This window comes from Macaca fascicularis, chromosome 1 (genome assembly GCF_037993035.2).
Source record: "Macaca fascicularis isolate 582-1 chromosome 1, T2T-MFA8v1.1".
NCBI classification, from domain to species: Eukaryota; Metazoa; Chordata; class Mammalia; order Primates; family Cercopithecidae; genus Macaca; species Macaca fascicularis.
Window position 1 is genome coordinate 207599092 of NC_088375.1, and position 19956 is coordinate 207619047.

At 45.1% G+C, this 19956-nt stretch overlaps 1 protein-coding gene across 11 annotated transcripts in view; it reads left to right on the forward strand.

The window, feature by feature from the left end:
* WASF2 (WASP family member 2) overlaps nt 1-19956 on the forward strand; it is a 92476-nt gene that overhangs the window by 13823 nt on the left and 58697 nt on the right. For 4 of the 11 annotated variants that reach the window (XM_065526753.1, XM_065526745.1, XM_045376893.2 and 1 more), the window contains one exon: nt 302-410. The exons of 4 other annotated variants lie outside the window; for them this stretch is intronic. The gene's annotated coding sequence lies outside the window, so the exon portion shown is untranslated. Of the gene's footprint in view, nt 1-301; nt 411-1779; nt 2037-19956 lie in introns of all 11 variants that reach the window. 3 more of the 11 variants (XM_065526760.1, XM_065526773.1, XM_074015417.1) reach the window with 2 other exon arrangements.

Here is a 19956-nt window from a genome sequence, read left to right on the forward strand (position 1 = left end):
AAGCAATCCTCCCACCTTGGCCTCCCAAAGTGCTGGGAATATAGACATGAGCCACCACACCCAGCCTTTGTGTATTCATGGTTAACCAGCTGAACTCAAGTTGGATGATTCCAATTTTGCTGGCAACATCGAAAGCATAGTCAGGAGCTGGTCAAACATATGTTGTCTTCCATTCTGATCAGGGTGTTGACTTTGACCACTTCAGTGTTGTAGAGCTTCTTCACAGCCTGTTTGATCTGGTGCTTGTTGGTCTTGACATCTACAATGAAAGTAAGTGTGTTGTCTGTCTTCTTCATGGCAGACTCAGTGGTGAGATGATGGCATAGGGTTCAAGTTTGTTTCCCCTGGGGGTGCTCTTCTGAGGATATTTGGGCTGTCTCTGGAGCTGCAGTGTCTTGGGCCACCAAAAGGTAGGTAACGTGTGGATCTTGTTTTCTTGTGTGTGGCTGTGGATGCCTTTTAGCATCGCCTTCTTGGCCTTCAAAGACTGCTTTGGCTTTGGCTTTGGAAGGGGCAGGAGCTTCCTTCTTCCCCTTTGGTGCCATCTTGGTTAAAAGGCAGAATTCTACTTCTTAAAACCTTCCAAAGGGTTGTTTGAAGGGAAGGCATGAAAATGTTCAGCTTCAAAATTCAGGCCTGTGTTGCCCCAAATTGACAATTTCTCTTATGGGAATGTCACCTATGAATTTATGCTATTTTTGAATTTTTTTTTCTTACATTCTGTACTCCCCACCTGAGTAATGAGTGCTATGCTGTACTGTACTTCTTGTTTTTTTTCTTTTTTCTTTTTTTTTTTGAGACGGAGTCTCACTTTGCTGCCCAGGCTGGAGTACAGTGGCACAATCTGGGCTCACTGCAACCTCTGCCTCCCTGGTTCAAGCAATTCTTCTGCCTCAGCCTCCCAAGTAGCTGGAATTACAGGCATGCACCACCACACCTGGCTATTTTTTGTATTTTTAGTAGAGACAGGGTTTCACCATGTTTCAGGCTGGTCTCGAACTCCTGACCTCAGGTGATCTGCTTGCCTTGGCCTCCCAAAGTGCTAGGATTATAGGCATAAGCCACCGTGTCCGGCCTATACTATTTCTTATATATACTAGATTGGGTAGTAAACCATTATTTTTTATGGGTTCTGATACAAGCAATAGCTACTATATAGTGAATATATACTCTGTGCCAGGCAATGTGCACATCTTCATCTTCACAGCAATCCTTCAAATTAGTTGTTACTTACTGGTAAAAGAGGCACAACAAAATTAAGTAACTGCCTGTGGTCACATAGCTAAGCCTACTGGGACTAGAATTCAGAATCCCCATTTCTCTGATTTTAAAACCTGGGCTTAAGAAATTCTTTTTAAATGTATTTCTTGGCCAGGCGTGGTAGCTCACGCCTGTAATCCCAGCACTTTGGGAGGCCAAGGCAGGAGGATTACTTTACCTCAGGAGTTTGAGACCATCCTGGGCAACATAGCAAGGCCCTGTCTGTAATTAAAAAAATAAATAAATATACTTCCTTCTTTTTCTTTCTTTCCTTCCTCCTCCTCCTCCTCCTCATTCTTCCTTCTTCCTCCTTCTTCCTCCTTTCTCTCTCTCTCTCTTTTTTTTTTTTTTTTTTTAAAGAAACAGGGCTTCATTGTGTTGCCCAGGCTGGACACAAACTCCTAGGCTCAAGTAAACCTCCTTCCTCAGCTTCCCAGGTAGCATGTGCCTTTCGTTGCACATGGCTGTTTCTTTAGATTTCTAACTGCTTCATAATTTCTTTTTTTTTTTTTTTTTGAGACGGAGTCTCGCTCTGTCGCCCAGGCTGGAGTACAGTGGCTGGATCTCAGCTCACTGCAAGCTCCGCTTCCCGGGTTCACACCATTCTCCTGCCTCAGCCTCCTGAGTAGCTGGGACTACAGGCGCCAGCCACCTCGCCCGGCTAGTTTTTTGTATTTTTTAGTAGAGACAGGATTTCACCGTGTTAACCAGGATGGTCTCGATCTCCTGAGCTTGTGATCCGCCCGCCTTGGCCTCCCGAAGTGCTGGGATTACAGGTGTGAGCCACCGCACCCAACTGCTTCATAATTTCTAAGATGTGATACAGAAATCTCTATCTACCACTTTGTTTCTTGTTAAAGTATCTAATTTACCATATTTTTAAAAAGACATTTTTTTCCCCCAAGACAGAGTTTCGCTCTTGTTGCCCAGGCTGGAGTGCAATGGCGCGATCTCAGCTCACTGTATCCTCTGCCTCCTGGGTTCAAGCAATTCTCCGGTCTCAGCCTCCTGACTGGCTGAGATTACAGGTGCATGCTACCACGTCTGGCTAGTTTTTGTATTTTTAATAGAGACGAGTTTTCATCATATTGGTCAGGCTGGTCTCGAACTGCTGACCTCAGGTGATCCGCCCGCCTCAGCCTCCCAAAGTGCTGGGATTACAGGCGTGAGCCACTGTGCCTGGCCTTAAAAAGACATTTAAAAAAATCTGTGCTCATATGGAAGCCCCTCTGGTTCCTTTGGTCTTTTGCGATATCTTTCTAGGCCTTCTCTATTTTACCTTTTTTGTGCTATGATGACTACAACTACACATTCTACTCAAGGTACAGGTACACTTTGGTTTGTACAAGGATAGGATAATATGTTCTGTGTTTCCAAAGCTTTCATAATGACAGCCACTATTTTGTTGCCTTTTTGTAGCTGTATTCAGGGTACAGTCTAGGGACTTTGAAACCCCTTTCCTATGTTAAAACAGGTAGCTTTAGAGCTCATCATCTGATACAGTTTGAGCTATTTTTCTGTCACTAAATTACCTTATTTTTGTCTACATGGAAGCTGTTTTTCACATTCCTGAACACATAGAGCCTTGCACCATTGTACTTCTATGTGTTGCTGTAGAGTCATCTGCAAACTGGGAAGATTTCACTATTGTTTTTTCTAGATAATTTCTAAAAATGTTAATTGTGGTAGATTTCAGCCTTGATCCCTAGGGGACCCTTTATTTATACATCTTTAGAGAAGGGACTGTGTCACAACTCTCTTATTTCTGTTTTTAGATGAATTCTCTGGGGGAAAAATAGTCTACTTATTTGCTTTTTTTGTTTTTTGTTTTTTAGTTTTGTCCACTTAATTCTCATTACACCATGTGATGTAGTTTGACTATGTATCCTCTCTAAATCCCATGTTGAAATGTAATTCCCGGTGTTGGAGATGGGGCCTGGTAGGAGGTGTTTGGGTCATGAGAGCAGGTCCCTCATGAATGGCTTGGGTCATCCCCTTGGTGATAAGTGAGCTCTCACTCTGAGTTCATATGTGAAGTGCCTACATGCACTTTTCCTTCCACCATGAGTAAAAGCTTCCTGAAGCCTCCCCAGAAGCACATGCTGGCACTGTTTCCTGTACAGCCTGCAGAACTGTGAGCCAGTGAAACCTCTTTTCCTATAAATTACCCAGTCTCAGATATTTCTTTATAGCAATGCAAGAATGGCCTAATATACCATGTATCTTCTCATCAAATGTGTGTATGTGTTACCTGAGGCCTCGTAAACAGTAGGTTTTCTGTAAGCCTTTGCTATATTAAACATTCAGCAATAGGCTAATGCCTAGTATTGGGTTATTAGTTTAACATTCAACATATTTATTAAGTGCCACTGTGTGTCATATACTACTAAGGATGCAACTCAGTGATCTTGAAAGAAACCAGGTCCATGCCCTCATGCAGTTTGGGAAGCCTTGGATAGACAGTAAAGACATAAATAAGACTGGCTGTAGTGGCTCATGCCCACTTGGGGAGGCATGAGGCCAAGTATTTTGGGAGGCCAATGTAGGCAGATCACTTGAGCCCAGGAGTTTGAGACCAGCCTGGGTAACATGGTGAAACCCCATCTCTACAAAAAATATAAAAATTAGCTGGATGTGGTGGTGTGCACCTGTAGTACCAGCTACTCGGGAGGCTGAGGTGGGAGGATCACTTGAACCCAGGAGGCAGAGGTTGCAGTGAGCCAAGATTACGCCACTGCACTCCAGCTTGGGCAACAGAGCCAGACACTGTCTCAAAAAAAAAAAAAAAAAAAGGCATAAAATGTTAAAGATTGTGATGTATGTTAGAAAATAAAATAGAGTGCTATAATAGAGAGTAACAGAGGAACTTAGATAAGGATGGTCAGGAAAGACTTCTCTGAGAAAGTGATATACTGAAAGTAAAGAATGAAAATGAACCATCCAAATAAAGAAATGAGGGAAGAGAGTTCCAGGGAGAAGGAACTGGTAACGGCAGAGGCCCTGAATCAGGAAAATCCTTAGTGTATTCTGAGAGTGATGGAAGCCTACCATGGCTATATATTAGTGAATGATGGTAACAAAATATGTGATTGGAGAAGGGTAGGAGCCAGATATTTCAAAGCTTTTTAGGACTATTAAGGGGTTCTGTTTATTTATTTTTTGAGACAAGGTCTTGCTCTGTTGCCAAGGCTAGTGGCACAGTCATGGCTCGCTGCAGCTTTGAACTCCTGGGACTGAAGTGATCCTCCTGCCTCAGCCTCCTGAGTAGCTGGGACTACACCACACCTGCCTAATTTTTCAATTTTGTGTTTAGAGATTGGCTGTCACTATGTTGCCCAGGGTGGTCTCAAACCCCTGGCCTCAAGCAGTCCTCCTGCCTCAGCCTCCTAAAGTGGTAGGCTTTCAGATGTGAGCCACCACATCTGGCCAGGAGTTTTGTTTTGTTTTGTTTTTGAGACAAGCTCCCACTCTGTCACCTAGGCTGGAGTGCAGTAATCTGTGGCTCAAATGATCCTCCCACCTCATCCCTGTGGGTACTTGGGACTACAGATGCAGGCCACCATGCCAGGCTAATTGTTTTATTTTTTATGGAGATGGAGTCTCACTATGTTGCCTAGGCTATTCTTGAACTCCTGGGCTCAAGTGATCCTCAGCTTCAGCCTCCCAGAGTGCTGAGATTACAGGCGTGTGAGCCACTTTGCCTGGGTGTGTTTTATTTTTAAGTAGAATGGGAAGTCTGGAAGAAGTGTTTTGTTTTTAAATTGAAGTGCTTGAAGATTAAAAAAAAAAAACAACTTTTTAATGAAAAATATCAAGCATATATAAAAGTAAAGAGAATGCTGTAATGAACTCCTGTGTATCTATCTCCTAGCCTCAACAAGTATCAACTCATGGCCATTACAACAGGTCTTTGAATAACATTATTTTGTTCAACTTCATTGCGTTATAATGTTGATGAGAAAAAAAAATGTGTTTCTGGCTAGGGCTACTGTCTGTGTAGTTTGCACATTCTCCCCACATCTGTGTGGACTTTCTCCAGTTTTTTGGTTTCCTCCAGGTACTCTGGTTTCCTCCTGCATCACAAAATTGTGCGTGTTTGATGAATTGGTGTCTCTACATGGTCCCAGTCTGAGTGAGTGTGGGTGTGTGTGTAATTGATGGGATGGCATCCTGTCCAGAGTTGGTTCCTACCTTGCTCCCTGGGCTGCTGGGACAGGCTCTGGCCACCCATGACCCTGAACTGGAATAATTAGGTAAATACTTATCTTTCTTGTTTTTATTAATCTTTCTTAAATGTTTGTATAGCTCACATTTGTTTCAGTGTTTAATATTAGAAGTGTTTTGGTCTTTAGAAGTTTGGTGATGTTTTTTGTGACCAGAAATATGCTATAGGAACTTACTTTACATTAGACTATGGTTAAATTGGTTTTGTTATACATTGTGTTGCTTAAAATGGTGATATCCAAGAATCTGTTGATGAGTTAAGTGAGGACTTACTGTGTTGTTTTTTCCAATACCCCTCTTTCCTCCCCTATTACAATCTTTTCAATGATTAGCAATGTACCTTTTTTTTTTTTTTGGGCCATGGGGTCTGGCTCTGTTGCCCAGGCTGGAGTGCAGTGGCGCAGTTTCGGCTCACTGCAACCACCGCCTCCTGGGTTCAAGCGATTCTGCTGCCTCAGCCTCCCGAGTAGCTGGGACTACAGGTGCCCACCACCACGCCCGGCTAATTTTTTGTATTTTTAGTAGAGACGGGGTTTCACTATGTTAGCCAGGATGGTTTTCATCTCCTGACCTTGTGATCCACCCGCCTTGGCCTCCCAAAGTGCTGGGATTACAGGCATGAGCCACCGCTCTTGCCCATTTATTGGCTATTTGTATGTCTCTTTAAATCTGTTGCTTCTTTTAAAATTGGGTTATTTGTCCTTTTATTGTATTTTAATAGTTCTTTATTCTGGATACAGGTTCTTTATCAGATACATGATTTACAAAGATTTTCTCCCATTCTGTGGGTTGTCTTTTCACTTTTCATGATCATGCCCTGTAAAGCACAATTTTTTTGTTGTTGTTTGTTTCCCTTTTTTTTTTATTTTTATTTTTTTGGAGACAAGGTCTTGCTGTATCTCCCAGGCTGGAATGCAGTGGTGCCATCATGGCTCACTGCAGCCTTGAATTTCTGGGCTCAAGGGATCCTCCCACCTCAGCCTCCTAAGTAGCTAGGGCTACAGACTCACATCCTCATGCCATGCCAATTTTCTTCCCCTTTTTTTTTTTTTTTTTTTTTTGTAAAGATGGGTCTTGCTTTGTTGCCCAGATTGGTCTTGGAACTCCTGACCTCAAGTGGATCCTCCCCTTGGCCTCCCAAGGTGCTGGGGTTACAGGCATGAGCCACCCTGCCTGGCCTGATTTCCCCCTCGCTTTTTTTTTTTTTTTTTTTTTTTTTTGAGACAGGGTTTCACTGTGTCACCAAGGCTGGAGTGCAGTCGTAGAATCTCAGCTCACTGCAACCTCTGCCTCCTGGGCTCAAGCAATCCTCCCACCTCATCCTTCCAAGTGGCTGGAACTATAGGTGCTAGCCACCATGCCTGGCTAATTTTTGTATTTTTTGTAGAGACTGGATTTCACCATGTTGCTCAGGCTGGTCCTGAACTCCTGAGCTCAAGTGATCCACCTGCAGTGGCCTTCCAAAGTGCTAGGATTACAGACTTGTGTCACTGTACCCAGCCCTGATTTCCCTTTTTTTTTTGAGATGGAGTCTTGCTCTGGCACCCAGGCTGGAGTGCAGTGGCATGGTCTCAGCTCACCACAACATCAGTCTTCCGAGTTGAAGCAATTCTCCTGCCTCAGCCTCCGGAGTAGATGGGATTACAGGCACCCGCCACCACAGCTGGCTAATTTTTGTATTTTTAGTAGAGACGGGGTTTCACCATGTTGGGCAGGCTGATCTCCATCTCCTGACCTCGTGATCCGCCCGCCTCTACCTCTGAAAGTGTTGGGATTACAGGCGTGAGCCACCGCACCCGGCCCTGATGTCCATTTTTAAAAGACTAACCCAATTGCTACAAAGAGAGTGGATTATTTGGGGGCAGGACTTGATTGAGGTGGGTTGAACAGATGGCTACTGCAGAAATCTAGGCAGTGATAAAAGTTTGAACTACTAGGTAGGTGGCTAAAGAGATGGAGAGAAATAGATGTGTTTAGTATATATTTTGGAGGTAGAGCTGATAAGACTTATTGATGGGTTGGATTTGTGGGTCAAGGAAGAAGATAAAGATTGAACAGGCCTTCCTTCTGGACATTCTTCTCTTAGCTTTTATGACACAGTATTGTTCTGGTTCTCTTTCTGCCTTTCTGATCCTCCTTTGTCAGTCTCTAAGTTGTCTCAGGCCTTGCTTCTCTTTTTTTGCTTTTGCATGGGGAGGTCATCTACTCTTGTGTGTGTGGTTTTTTTTGTTTTGTTTTGTTTTGTTTTGTTTTTTGAGACAGGTTCTTGCTCTGTTGGCCAGGCTGCAGTACAGTGGCGCCATCCTGGCTCTCTGCAGCCTCAGCTTTCTGGGCTGAAGTGAGCCTCCCACCTCAGCCTCTCAAGTAGCTGGGACCACAGATGTGTGCCACTATGCCCAGCTAATTTTATTTTTGTAGAGCCAAGGTCTCACTGTGTTGCCAAGGCTGGTCTCGAACTTACGGAGTCAAGTGATTCTTCTGCGACGGCTTCTCAAAGTGCTGAGCCTCTGTGTGCAGCCTACTCTTGTGTCTTCTATTACAACCTTCATGCAGTAACTCCCACATCTATATTTTTGCCTCTGAGCTCCAGTACCAGAATTCCTATTGGACCACTTCATTGATGTCCTGCTTGCACCTCCAGCTTTTCATGAGCTGTCTGCTTTTGAGAACCTGTGGTCAGATTGTACAGGTTGTCTCCTCCTTGCTTGGGAGGCATGTTTACTGGCTTTAAGGATGAGTTTTATACCTTTTATGTAGGTTTTAATGATGAGTTCTTTTTTTTTTTTTTTTTTGAGACGGAGTCTCGCTCTGTCGCCCAGGCTGGAGTGCAGTGGCCGGATCTCAGCTCACTGCAAGCTCCGCCTCCCAGGTTTATGCCATTCTCCTGCCTCAGCCTCCCGAGTAGCTGGGACTACAGGCGCCCGCCACCTCGCCCGGCTAGTTTTTTGTATTTTTTAGTAGAGATGGGGTTTCACCGTGCTAGCCAGGATGGTCTCGATCTCCTGACCTCGTGATCCGCCCGTCTCGGCCTCCCAAAGTGCTGGGATTACAGGCGTGAGCCACCGCGCCCGGCCAATGATGAGTTCTTTGCTTTAGAGAAGTGCATTCCCAAGAAAGATGCATAGCACTCCTGGGCAGCATTTTGTTCTTCAGAACCTTGTGAGGAACACAGGTTCAATGAGAAGGGTCAGCTTATCTCCTGCCCATCCCACTCCCCAGCCCCCCAAATCCCCTGACTTACTGTTCTTCATCCTGACTCATGTATTTCTATTTATTTATTCACTCAGCCAGTCATTTATTGAACACTATTCAGGGCTGGTATAGGTCTGCCAGCATGCGAAACGTGGGCCCCACCATTCTCCCAGTTCATCCGATTTTAAAATCTTAGTTACTGTTGACTTCTCAACTCCTGCCTGTTTTCTTGCCCAGATACTCTCAGATCCCTCCCTGTCTTTTCCTCCCACTACTCCATTTTAGGTCCTGTGTTATCTTTTGCCTTGATTATTTATCCTTATTTTCATCCCCCTCCCCAGCTCTATTCTTTTCTGCTATACTTAGGTGAGGTGTATAGTTTCTTCCTAAATATTCTATCATCTAGAACTCCAAATGTGTGACTCCCAATGCTTATTGACTAAATTACAAACTCAGCCTGATATTTAAGATTCTATGGTCTAGCCCCTACTTGTCTTTCCAGCCCTGCTTCCCACTATGGGTGCAATAATGCGCTCATCTTCATTTCCCAAAAATGTTTCATTATATTCTGCCTCTGTGCTTCTGCTGACACTGTCTGTACACTTCACATATAATACTCCCTTCCACTACATGTCCAAATCCTATTTTTCATGCCGTTATATGACACTCTTCTCTGATGACTTCTGATATACTTAAAAAGTACCTTGTTTATGATACTTAAACCATAACTTCACCTTTTTTTCTTTTTTTGACACAGAATCTCATTCTGTTGCCCAGGCTGGAGTGCAGTGGTACAATCTCGGCTCACTGCAACCTTTCCACCTCCCGGGATCAAGCGATTCTCCTGCCTCAGTCTCCCGAGTAGCTGGGACTACAGGTGCACACCACCACACCTGGCTAATTTTTGTATATGTAGTAGAGATGGGGTTTCACCATGTTGGCCAGGCTGGTCTCTAACTCCTGACCTCAGGTGGTCTGCCAGCCTTGGCCTCCCAAAGTGCTGGGATTACAGACATGAGCCACTGCGCCTGGTCAACTTCATCACTTTTTACCTTGTTTTATGTTTAGGTACTTTTCTCATTTCTCTTATATGACTAAAGTCCTGAAACAGAAACTGTTTCTTATATTTCTGTGCATCTTCTATGTTAGCGCCTTTGTGCTTAATAGTTAATAAATATTTGCTGAATGTGATAATGTTGTAGTGTGTCCTGGAGGCAGTACACTGGGATCGAATGATCTCTTGAAGTATTAGCCAACTCTGTGACTTATTTTCATATATTTTTGTAGATTCAAAAGCTACAAGAAGTTTTTATAGATAAACTTGTCTGCTCATCTCATTTTTTGGAAAATTATAGAAAATTTCAAACATATACAAATGTGGAGAGGATGATATAGTGAGCCCTTATATGCCCAACACTCAGCTTCAACAATTATCAGCTGATGGTCAGTCTTGTTTCATCCATACCCCTATTCGTTCCCTCATCCCCCTTGGATCATTCTGAAACAAGTCCCAGACATATCATTTCAATGCTAATTTCTGTGTATAGCTGTAAAAAATAAAAGACACTCTAGGCCGGGCGCGGTGGCTCAAGCCTGTAATCCCAGCACTTTGGGAGGCCGAGGCGGGCGGATCACAAGGTCAGGAGATCGAGACCACAGTGAAACCCCGTCTCTACTAAAAATACAAAAAAATTAGCCGGGCGCGGTGGCGGGCGCCTGTAGTCCCAGCTACTCAGGAGGCTGAGGCAGGAGAATGGCGGGAACCCGGGAGGCGGAGCTTGCAGTGAGCCGAGATCGCGCCACTGCACTCCAGCCTGGGCAACAGCGTGAGACTCCGTCTCAAAAAAAAAAAAAAAAAGACACTCTTTAAAAAACATAACCACACTGTATCCTGTTGATGTTTAGATTTCCACAATTAATTTATCTTTCCACTCTCCCTTCATCCCTGCCATCCTTTCTCTCTGAACATTTGGTTTATTTGAATCAGGTTTCAGACAAGGTCGATACATTGATTTGGTTTACATAGCTTCTATGTCTCCTTTTTTCTTTTTTTTTTTTTTTGAGACAGAGTGCCCCCTCTTTTGCCAGGCTGGAGTGCAGTGGCGTGATCTCAGCTCATTGCAACCTCTGCCTCCACCATGACACCCAGCTAATTTTTGTATTTTTGGTAGAGACGGGGTTTCGCCTTGTGGGCCAGGCTGGTCTTCAACTCCTGACCTCAGGTGATCTACCCTCCTTGGTCTCCCAAAGTGCTGGGATTACAGGCGTGAGCCACGGTGCCTGGCCTCTTTTACGTCTTTTTTAATCTACAGGTTCTCTCCGTTTTTTTTTGTTGTTGTTGTTTGTTTGTTTGTTTGTTTCCGGAGACGGAGTTTTGCTCTTGTCGCCCAGGCTGGAGTTCTGTGGTGCAATCTTGACTCATTGTAACCTCTGCCTCCTGGGTTCAAGTGATTCTCCTGCCTCATCCTCCTGAGTAGCTGGGATTACAGGCGTTAGCCACCACGACCGGCTCATTTTTGTATTTTTAGTAGAGACGGGGTTTGACCATGTTGGTCAGGCTGGTCTCTAACTCCTGACCTCAGGTGATCCACCTGCCTTGGCCTTCCAAAGTGCTGAGATTGTAGACGTGAGCCACCACGCCTGGTCAGTTCTTTTTTTCTCTTGTGGTTTTTTTTGTTGTTGTTGTTATTGCTGCTGTTGTTAAAGAAACAAAGTTGTGTAATTTTCCCGTCTGGACTTTGCTAATTGAATTTCTGTAATTCACTTATGTTCCTCTATTCTTTTTATTCCCTATAAACTGGTTGTTAGGTCTAGAGAGTGTTGTCTAATAGAAATATTCAAGCTTCAAATTAAATTTAAAATTTTAGCCTGGTCAACATGGTAAAACCCCATCTATACTAAAACAGAAAAATTAGCCGCTTGTGGTGGCATGTGCCTGTAACTCCATCTACTTGGGTGGCTGAGACTCGAGAATTGCTTTAACCCAGGAGGTGGAGGTTGCAGTGAACTGAGATTGTGCCACTATACTCCAGACTGGGCGACAGAGTGAGACCCTGTCTCAAAAAAAAAAAAAAAAAAAAAAAATTATTTGGCACGTTAAAAAGATAAGAAGAAACAGGAAAATGCTTTGTCACCCAGGCTGGAGTGCAGTGGCGCCATCTCGGTTTACTGCAACCTCCGCCTCCCAGGTTCAAGCGATTCTCCTGCCTCAGCCTCCGCAGTAGCTGGGACTACAGGCGTGTGCCACCACGCCTGGCGAGACAGGGTTTCACCGTATCAGCCAGGCTGGTCTCCATCTCCTGACCTCGTGATCTGCCCACCTTGGCCTCCCAAAGTGCTGGGATTACAGGTGTGAGCCACTGTGCCCCATGGAAATTCATTTTAATAATATACTTTATTTTGGCCAGGCACGATTTAAAAAGTAGCTGGGTGTGGTGGTGTGTGCCTGTAGTCCTAGCTACTTGGGAGGCTAAGTTGGGAGCCCAGGTGGTTGAGGCTGCAGTGAGCTGAAATCAGACTACTGCACTCCAGCCTGAAAAACAGAGAGCTCATCTCAAGAAAAAAAAAATCACAATAATTTTTTATTGATTATATGTCATTATATCACTGTTAAAATAATAAGAGTTTTCAGGCTAGGGTGTGGTGGCTCACACTGGTAATCGCAGCACTTTGGGAGACTGGGGCAGGCAGATCATTTGAGCCCCGGAGTTTGAGATCAGCCTGGACAATGTGGAGAAACCCCATCTCTATAAAAAATATAAAAATTATCTGGGTTAGTAGTGCACGCCTGTAGTCCCAGCTACTTGGGAAGCTGAGGTGGGAGGATCACTTGAGCCTGAGAAGTGGAGGTTGCAGTGAGCCAAGATAATGCCACTGCACTACAGCCTGGGCGTCAGAGTGAGACCCTGTCTCAAACACACACACACACACACACACACACACACACACACAAACAACTAATGAAAAAAATAATAGTTTGCAGCTATTGGTAAAATAAAGTTTGTTTGTTTGTTTTTGAGACGGTGTCCAGGCTGGAGTGCAGTGGCCGAATCTCAGCTCTCTGCAAGCTCCGCCTCCCGGGTTTACGCCATTCTCCTGCCTCAGCCTCCCGAGTAGCTGGGACTACAGGCACCCGCCACCTCGCCCGGCTAGTTTTTTGTATTTTTTAGTAGAGACGGGGTTTCCCCGTGTTAGCCAGGATAGCCTCGATCTCCTGACCTCGTGATCCGCCCGTCTCGGCCTCCCAAAGTGCTGGGATTACAGGCTTGAGTCACGGCGCCCGGACTAGATTTTAATTCTGTCATTCTTTTTTTTTTTTTTTTTTTTTTTTTTGAGACGGAGTCTCGCTCTGTCGCCCAGGCTGGAGTGCAGTGGCGCGATCTCGGCTCACTGCAAGCTCCGCCTCCCGGGTTTACGCCATTCTCCTGCCTCAGCCTCCCGAGTAGCTGGGACTACAGGCGCCGGCCACCGCGCCCGGCTAATTTTTTGTATTTTTAGTAGAGACGGGGTTTCACCGTGGTCTTGATCTCCTGACCTTGTGATCCGCCCGCCTCGGCCTCCCAAAGTGCTGGGATTACAGGCGTGAGCCACCGCGCCCGGCCTTTTTTTTGTTATTTATCAAAAAACAACAAATACTGAAATACTTCAAAAAAGAAAAAGTTTACCATATCAACTCTTTGGTTACCCTGGGGTTTGATATGTACAAGGAAGGCAAGATAAATACTTAATTCATTCCCTTTATTCTTTTATTTACTAGTTTTCAAAATAATTAGTTGGTTTTCAGATATACTCCAGAGAGGACCAGTGACTTTTTAGGGTTTTTTAGGGAATGATCAGGAACTTTTAGGTGTTAACATATTTGATGTGTTTTAATCCATTGTAGTTATTCTTATTGATGTTCAATTTGTTTCATATTGGACCAGTAGAAGTTCTTCAAGCTCGCTCCTGAGTCCTTTTGACATAACTTCAGCAGTCTTCGATAGTGTTCCTTCCTTTCTAGTACGATAAGGTGTTCCCAACTCATCTTGTACATTTTCTGCCCTTTCGCTTAAGAGCTCTGGATCCTTTTAGTGGAATATTGTGTTTAGAGACCACATTATTAGCTCCCTAATTTTGTAAAAGAGGCAACTGAAGGCAAGAGAATTCGAGTGATTTAACTCAGGTAGCACAGATTTAGTGCCATAATCTGCCCTAGAACCCTAGGCTTCCTTAGCCATTGCCATTTTGTCTTGCTTCCTCTGCCTAGTCTCTAGGACAGGTGGTTTAACTACATTTTAACTTATACTCTAGGGGTCATCAGGGGAAGATAGGTTTTGTGGGTCACCATGGAGGTAGTATTAAACCTCATTAATTTGGGCTAATTGGGGGAAAACCTAGTGAGAGTGTTATAGGTTGTTTTTCTTTAGGTGCAGCTGTTACTTTGAGTTCATACAGTAATTGAAACTAGGCTAATAGTGTTACCAGGTTATTTTGTTAGATAGAGATCCTTGTACCTGGTTTAATGAATAGCTGAGAATGATGTGCAAATTAACTTTAATTGTATGTAAATTAGACTTGAAATGCTTAAAAACAGCTCATTAAACATTTCTCCCTGCGATCTTATTTACACTGTTTTCTTAGTCTTTATTAGAGTGCAGAGGTAAACTTCAGCTCAATTCTGAATTTATCTCAACTTTCATGTGTGGAGTCTGTATTAATAAAGTGTTGCTGTAACGTTCAGAGAATTTTAGAGAGATATTTGAGAAGTAAAGAGGAACAGCATCTGAAAGTCAGACATCTGGCAGTCTCAACCAATCAGAATGTATTTCCTTGCATCTAAAAGTAAGCTGTTTTTCTCCTGCTGCTTTTGGAAATAAAAAATAAAAGTAAAGGCTGTAATCCTAGCACTTTGGGAGGCCAAGACGGGTGGATTATGAAGTTCAAGATCAGCCTGGCCAACATGGTGAAACCCTGTCTGTACTGAAAATACAATAATTAGTTGGGCGTGGTGGCACGCGTCTGTAATCCCAGCTACTCAGGAAGCTGAGGCAGGAGAATTGCTTGAACCCAGGGGGCAGAGTGAGACTCTGTCTCAAAATGAATAAACAAATAAATAAATATAAAAGTAAGCTGAAAGTGCTTCTAAGTGGTAAAGATTGTTCATTTTACCTCAAAAGTAGCATCACCTCAGGGCCTCACTCAGATAATTGTGTGTGTGTGTGTGTGTGTGTGTGTATATTTTTTTTTTTTGGTGAGACAGAGATTTACTCTTGTTGCCCAGGCTGGAGTGCAATGGCTCACTGCATCCTCCGCCTCCCAGGTTCAAGCAATTCTCCTGCCTCAGCCTCCCGAGTAGCTGGGATTACAGACATATGTCACCACGCCTGGCTAATTTTGTATTTTTAGTAGGAAATGGGTTTCACTGTGTTGCCCAGGCTGATCTCGAACTCCTGACCTCAGGTTATCCGCCCGCCTCGGCCTCCCAAAGTGCTGGGATTACAGGTATGAGCCACTGCACCCAGTGAAAATTGTGTATATTGAGACACAGAGGACCCAGGTGTATGAGGGCTGACTGTGTTGCCTATTGACTCTGTGGCCCAAAGTGTCATTTGACCTCTTTGAGCCTTAATTTATTTGTCTATAATTAGGTAGTTAAAATTGGGAGTAGTAATATATGTTTTTTACTTCACAGACTGCTTGCAAGATTCATATCAGCTAATTAATCAAGTGATATATTTATTGAATTAATGAGAGATATGAAGGGACTTTCTGTTTTTTTTTTTTTTTTTAGACAGTTTTCGTCTCTCGCCCAGGCTAGAGTGCAATGGTGTGATCTTGGCTCACTGTAACCTAACCTCTACCTCCTGGGTTCAAGTGATTCTCCTGCCTTAGCCTCCCGAATGACTGGGATTACAGGCACCCACCACCATGCTCGGCTAATTTTTTTAATTTTTAGTAGAGATGGGGTTTCACCATGTTGGTCAGGTTGATCTCTAACTCCTGACCTTAGGCGATCCACCCGCCTTGGCCTCCCAAAGTGCTTAGATTACAGGCGTGAGCCACCATGCCCAGCTGAAAGTACTGTTTAACTAGAAGCTTTGTATGACCAAAAGTATTATTAGAATAATATAGTTGAGGCTAGGAGGCCGGGGTGGGCGAATCACCTGAGGTAAGGAGTTCCAGACCAGCCTGACCAACATGGAGAAACCCTAATCTCTACAAAGAATACATAATTAGCCAGGCGTGGTGGCGCATGCCTTTAATCCCAGCTAACACGGGAGGCTGAGGTTGCGGTGAGCCAAGATCATGCCATTGCACTCCAGCCTGGGCAACAAGAGCGAAACTCCGTCTCAAAAAAAAAAAAAAAAAAAGAATAATATAAAGGAGGCATGTTAATACATACTCGTGATCAGAAGCAGGACAGCAGATGGAGATTCAAGTTGTCTGTCCAGAACTTTGTAGCCATTTTACTATATAGGCATATATAAACCTCACACCTCAGGTGCCTCTGACAGTATCACAGTTTTTTTTTTTTTTTTGAGGTGGAGTCTCGCTCTCTCACCCAGGCTGGAGTGCAGTGGCGCAATCTCAGCTCACTGCAAGCTCCGCCTCCCGGGTTCACACCATTCTCCTGCCTCAGTCTCCCGAGTAGCTGGGACTACAGGTGCCCGCCACCACTCCTGGCTAACTTTTTGTATTTTTAGTAGAGACGGAGTTTCACCGTGTTAGCCAGGATGGTCTTGATCTCCTGACCTCATGATCCGCCTGCCTCGGCCTCCCAAAGTGCTGGGATTACAGGTGTGAGCCACTGCACCGGGCCAGTATCACATTTTTTTTTTTTTTTTTTTGAGACGGAGTCTGGCTCTGTCGCCCAGGCTGGAGTGCAGTGGCGCAATCTCGGCTCACTGCAAGCTCGGCCTCCCGGGTTCACGCCATTCTCCTGCCTCAGCCTCCCGAGTAGCTGGGACTACAGGCGCCCACAACCGCGCCCGGTTAATTTTTTGTATTTTTAGTAGAGACGGGGTTTCACCGTGGTCTCGATCTCCTGACCTTGTGATCCGCCCGCCTCGGCCTCCCAAAGTGCGGGGATTACAGGCGTGAGCCACCGCGCCCGGCTCAGTATCACAGTTTTATAGCAGTACCATTGCAGATGTGAAGACCCCGAGTTTCTAAGAAAAAGTTAAGGCTGGGCGCGGTGGCTCAAGTCTGTAATCCCAGCACTTTGGGAGGCTGAGACGGGCGGATCACGAGGTCAGGAGATCGAGACCATCCTGGCTAACACGGTGAAACCCCATCTCTACTAAAAAAATACAAAAAACTAGCCGGGCGAGGTGGCGGGTGCCTGTAGTCCCAGCTACTCGGGAGGCTGAGGCAGGAGAATGGCATAAACCTGGGAGGCGGAGCTTGCAGTGAGCTGAGATCCGGCCACTGCACTCCAGCCTGGGCCACAGAGCGAGACTCCGTCTCAAAAAAAAAAAAAAAGGCCAGGCGCGGTGGCTGAAGCCTGTAATCCCAGCACTTTGGGAGGCCGAGACGTGCGGATCACGAGGTCAGGAGATCGAGACCATCCTGGCTAACACAGTGAAACCCCGTCTCTACTAAAAAATACAAAACACTAGCCAGGCGAGGTGGCGGGCGCCTGTAGTCCCAGTTACTTGGGAGGCTGAGGCAGGAGAATGGCGTAAACCCGGGAGGCGGAGCTTGCAGTGAGCTGAGATCCGGCCACTGCACTCCAGCCCGGGCGACAGAGTGACACTCCGTCTCAAAAAAAAAAAAAAAAAGAAAAGGTTAAAATATCTATAATACATTCTGTTTAGAAAATAATTGATATGTACAATATATTTTACATATTTTCCTTAAAAATAACTTCAAAAAGCACAGTGTCTAAATAATTATTTCCATTATCTGGCCGGGCGCGGTGGCTCAAGCCTGTAATCCCAGCACTTTGGGAGGCCGAGGCGGGCGGATCACGAGGTCAGGAGATCGAGACCATCCTGGCGAACACGGTGAAACCCTGTCTCTACTAAAAAAATACAAAAAAACTAGCCGGGCGAGGCGGCGGGCGCCTGTAGTCCCAGCTACTCGGGAGGCTGAGGCAGGAGAATGGCGTAAACCCGGGGGGCGGAGCTTGCAGTGAGCTGAGATCCGGCCACTGCACTCCAGCCCGGGCGACAGAGCCAGACTCCGTCTCAAAAAAAAAAAAAAATATATATATATATATATTTCCATTATCTGACAGTTTTACTTTATATGAAATCTGCCATTCTCTAAAAGCAGCTAACGGCCAGGCATGGTGGCTTATGCCTGTAATTCCAGCACTTTGGGAGGCCAAATCAGGCAGAGCACTTGAGGTCAGGAGTTCGAGACCAGCCTGGCCAACATGGTGAAACCCTGTCGCTACTGAAACTACTGAAATGAGCTGGGCATGGTGGCACGCACCTGTAATCCCAGCTACTCCGGAGGCTGAGGCACAAGAAATGCTTGAACCCAGGAGGCGGAGGTTGCAGTGAGTCTAGATCGCACCCCTGCGACAGAGTGAGACTCCATCTAAAAAATAATAATAATAAAATAATAAAAATAAAAGCAGCTAACACCTGCACTAAATATCAGCAAATGTTCTAAATTCTTTTATTATATTTACTCTTTCATTTTTCTCAATAATCTTATGAAGTAGGTGCTATTATTAATCTCCATTTTACAGATGGGGAAACTGATATACAGAGAGGTTAAGAAATCTACCCAAGATTCTTTATTGGGATTCTGGGTTGAGGAAAAAATTTTCCATAAAGAGGATTAGTATGGGAGGCTATGGTGGCTCATGCCTGTCATACCAGCTCTTTGGAAGGCCAAGATGGTAGGATCACTTGAGCCCAGGAATTTGAGACCAGCCTGGGCAACATGGAGAGACCCCATCTCTCATTCTCTCTCTCTTTTTTTTTTTTTTCTTCAAGAGTATTAGTGAGACAACTGGTAGAATTTAGATAATGACTTCACGAAGTTAGATAATAATAGTGTGTTGGCCAGGCGCGGTGTCTCACGCCTGTAATCCCAGCACTTTGGGAGGCCGAGGTGGGTGGATCACGAGCTCAGGAGATCGAGACTATCCTGGCTAACATGATGAAATCCCGTCTCTGCTAAAAAAAAAAATACAAAAAATTCGCTGGGTGTCGCGGTGGGCGCCTGTATTCCCAGCTACTCAGGAGGCTGAGGCAGGACAGTGGCGTGAACCTGGGAGGTGGAGCTTGCACTGAGCCAAGATCGCGCCACTGCACCTTCAGCCTGGGCAGCAGAGCGAGACTCCATCTCAAAAAAAAAAAAAAGTGTTAATTTTCCTAGTGTGATAATTGTACTGTAATTTCTTTTTAGAAAATAACCCATTGAAGTATTTGGAGAAAGGACATGATGTCTACAACCTATTATCAAATGGTTAAAAAATTAGTAATAAGGCCGGGCACGGTGGCTCACACCTGTAATCCCAGCACTTTGGGAGGCTGAGGTGGGCAGATCATGAGGTCAGGAGTTTGAGACCAGCCTGGCCAGCATGGAGAAACCCCTTCTCTATTAAAAATACAAAAAGTTGGCCGGGCGCGGTGGCTCAAGCCTGTAATCCCAGCACTTTGGGAGGCCGAGACGGGCGGATCACGAGGTCAGGAGATCGAGACCATCCTGGCTAACACAGTGAAACCCCGTCTCTACTAAAAAATACAAAAAACTAGCCGGGCGAGGTGGCGGGCGCCTGTAGTCCCAGCTACTCGGGAGGCTGAGGCAGGAGAATGGCGTAGACCCAGGAGGTGGAGCTTGCAGTGAGCTGAGATCCGGCCACTGCACTCCAGCCTGGGCGACAGAGCGAGACTCCGTCTCCAAAAAAAAAAAAATAAAAAAATAAATAAAAAATACAAAAAATTGGCCAGGAACGGTGGCATGTGCCTTTAGTCCCAGCTACTTGGGAGGCTGAGGCAGGAGAATTGCTTTAACGTGGCAGGCGGAGGTTGCAGTGAGTCGAGACTGCACCACTGCACTCCAGCCTGGGTGACAGGCAAGACTGTCTCAAAAAAAAAAATTAGTCATAAAATAGTGAGTGGCTGGGTGTGGTAGCTCAGACCTGTAATCCCCACACTTTGGGAGGCCAAGGTGGGAGGATAACTTGATCCCAGGAGTTTGAGGCTGCCTGGGCAACATGGTGAAACCCTGTCTCTACCAAAAATACAAAAAAATAACCAGGCCTATTGGTGTGTACCTGTAGTCCCAGCTACTTGAAAGGCTGAGGTGGGTGGATCACCTGAACCTGGGAGGTCAAGGCTA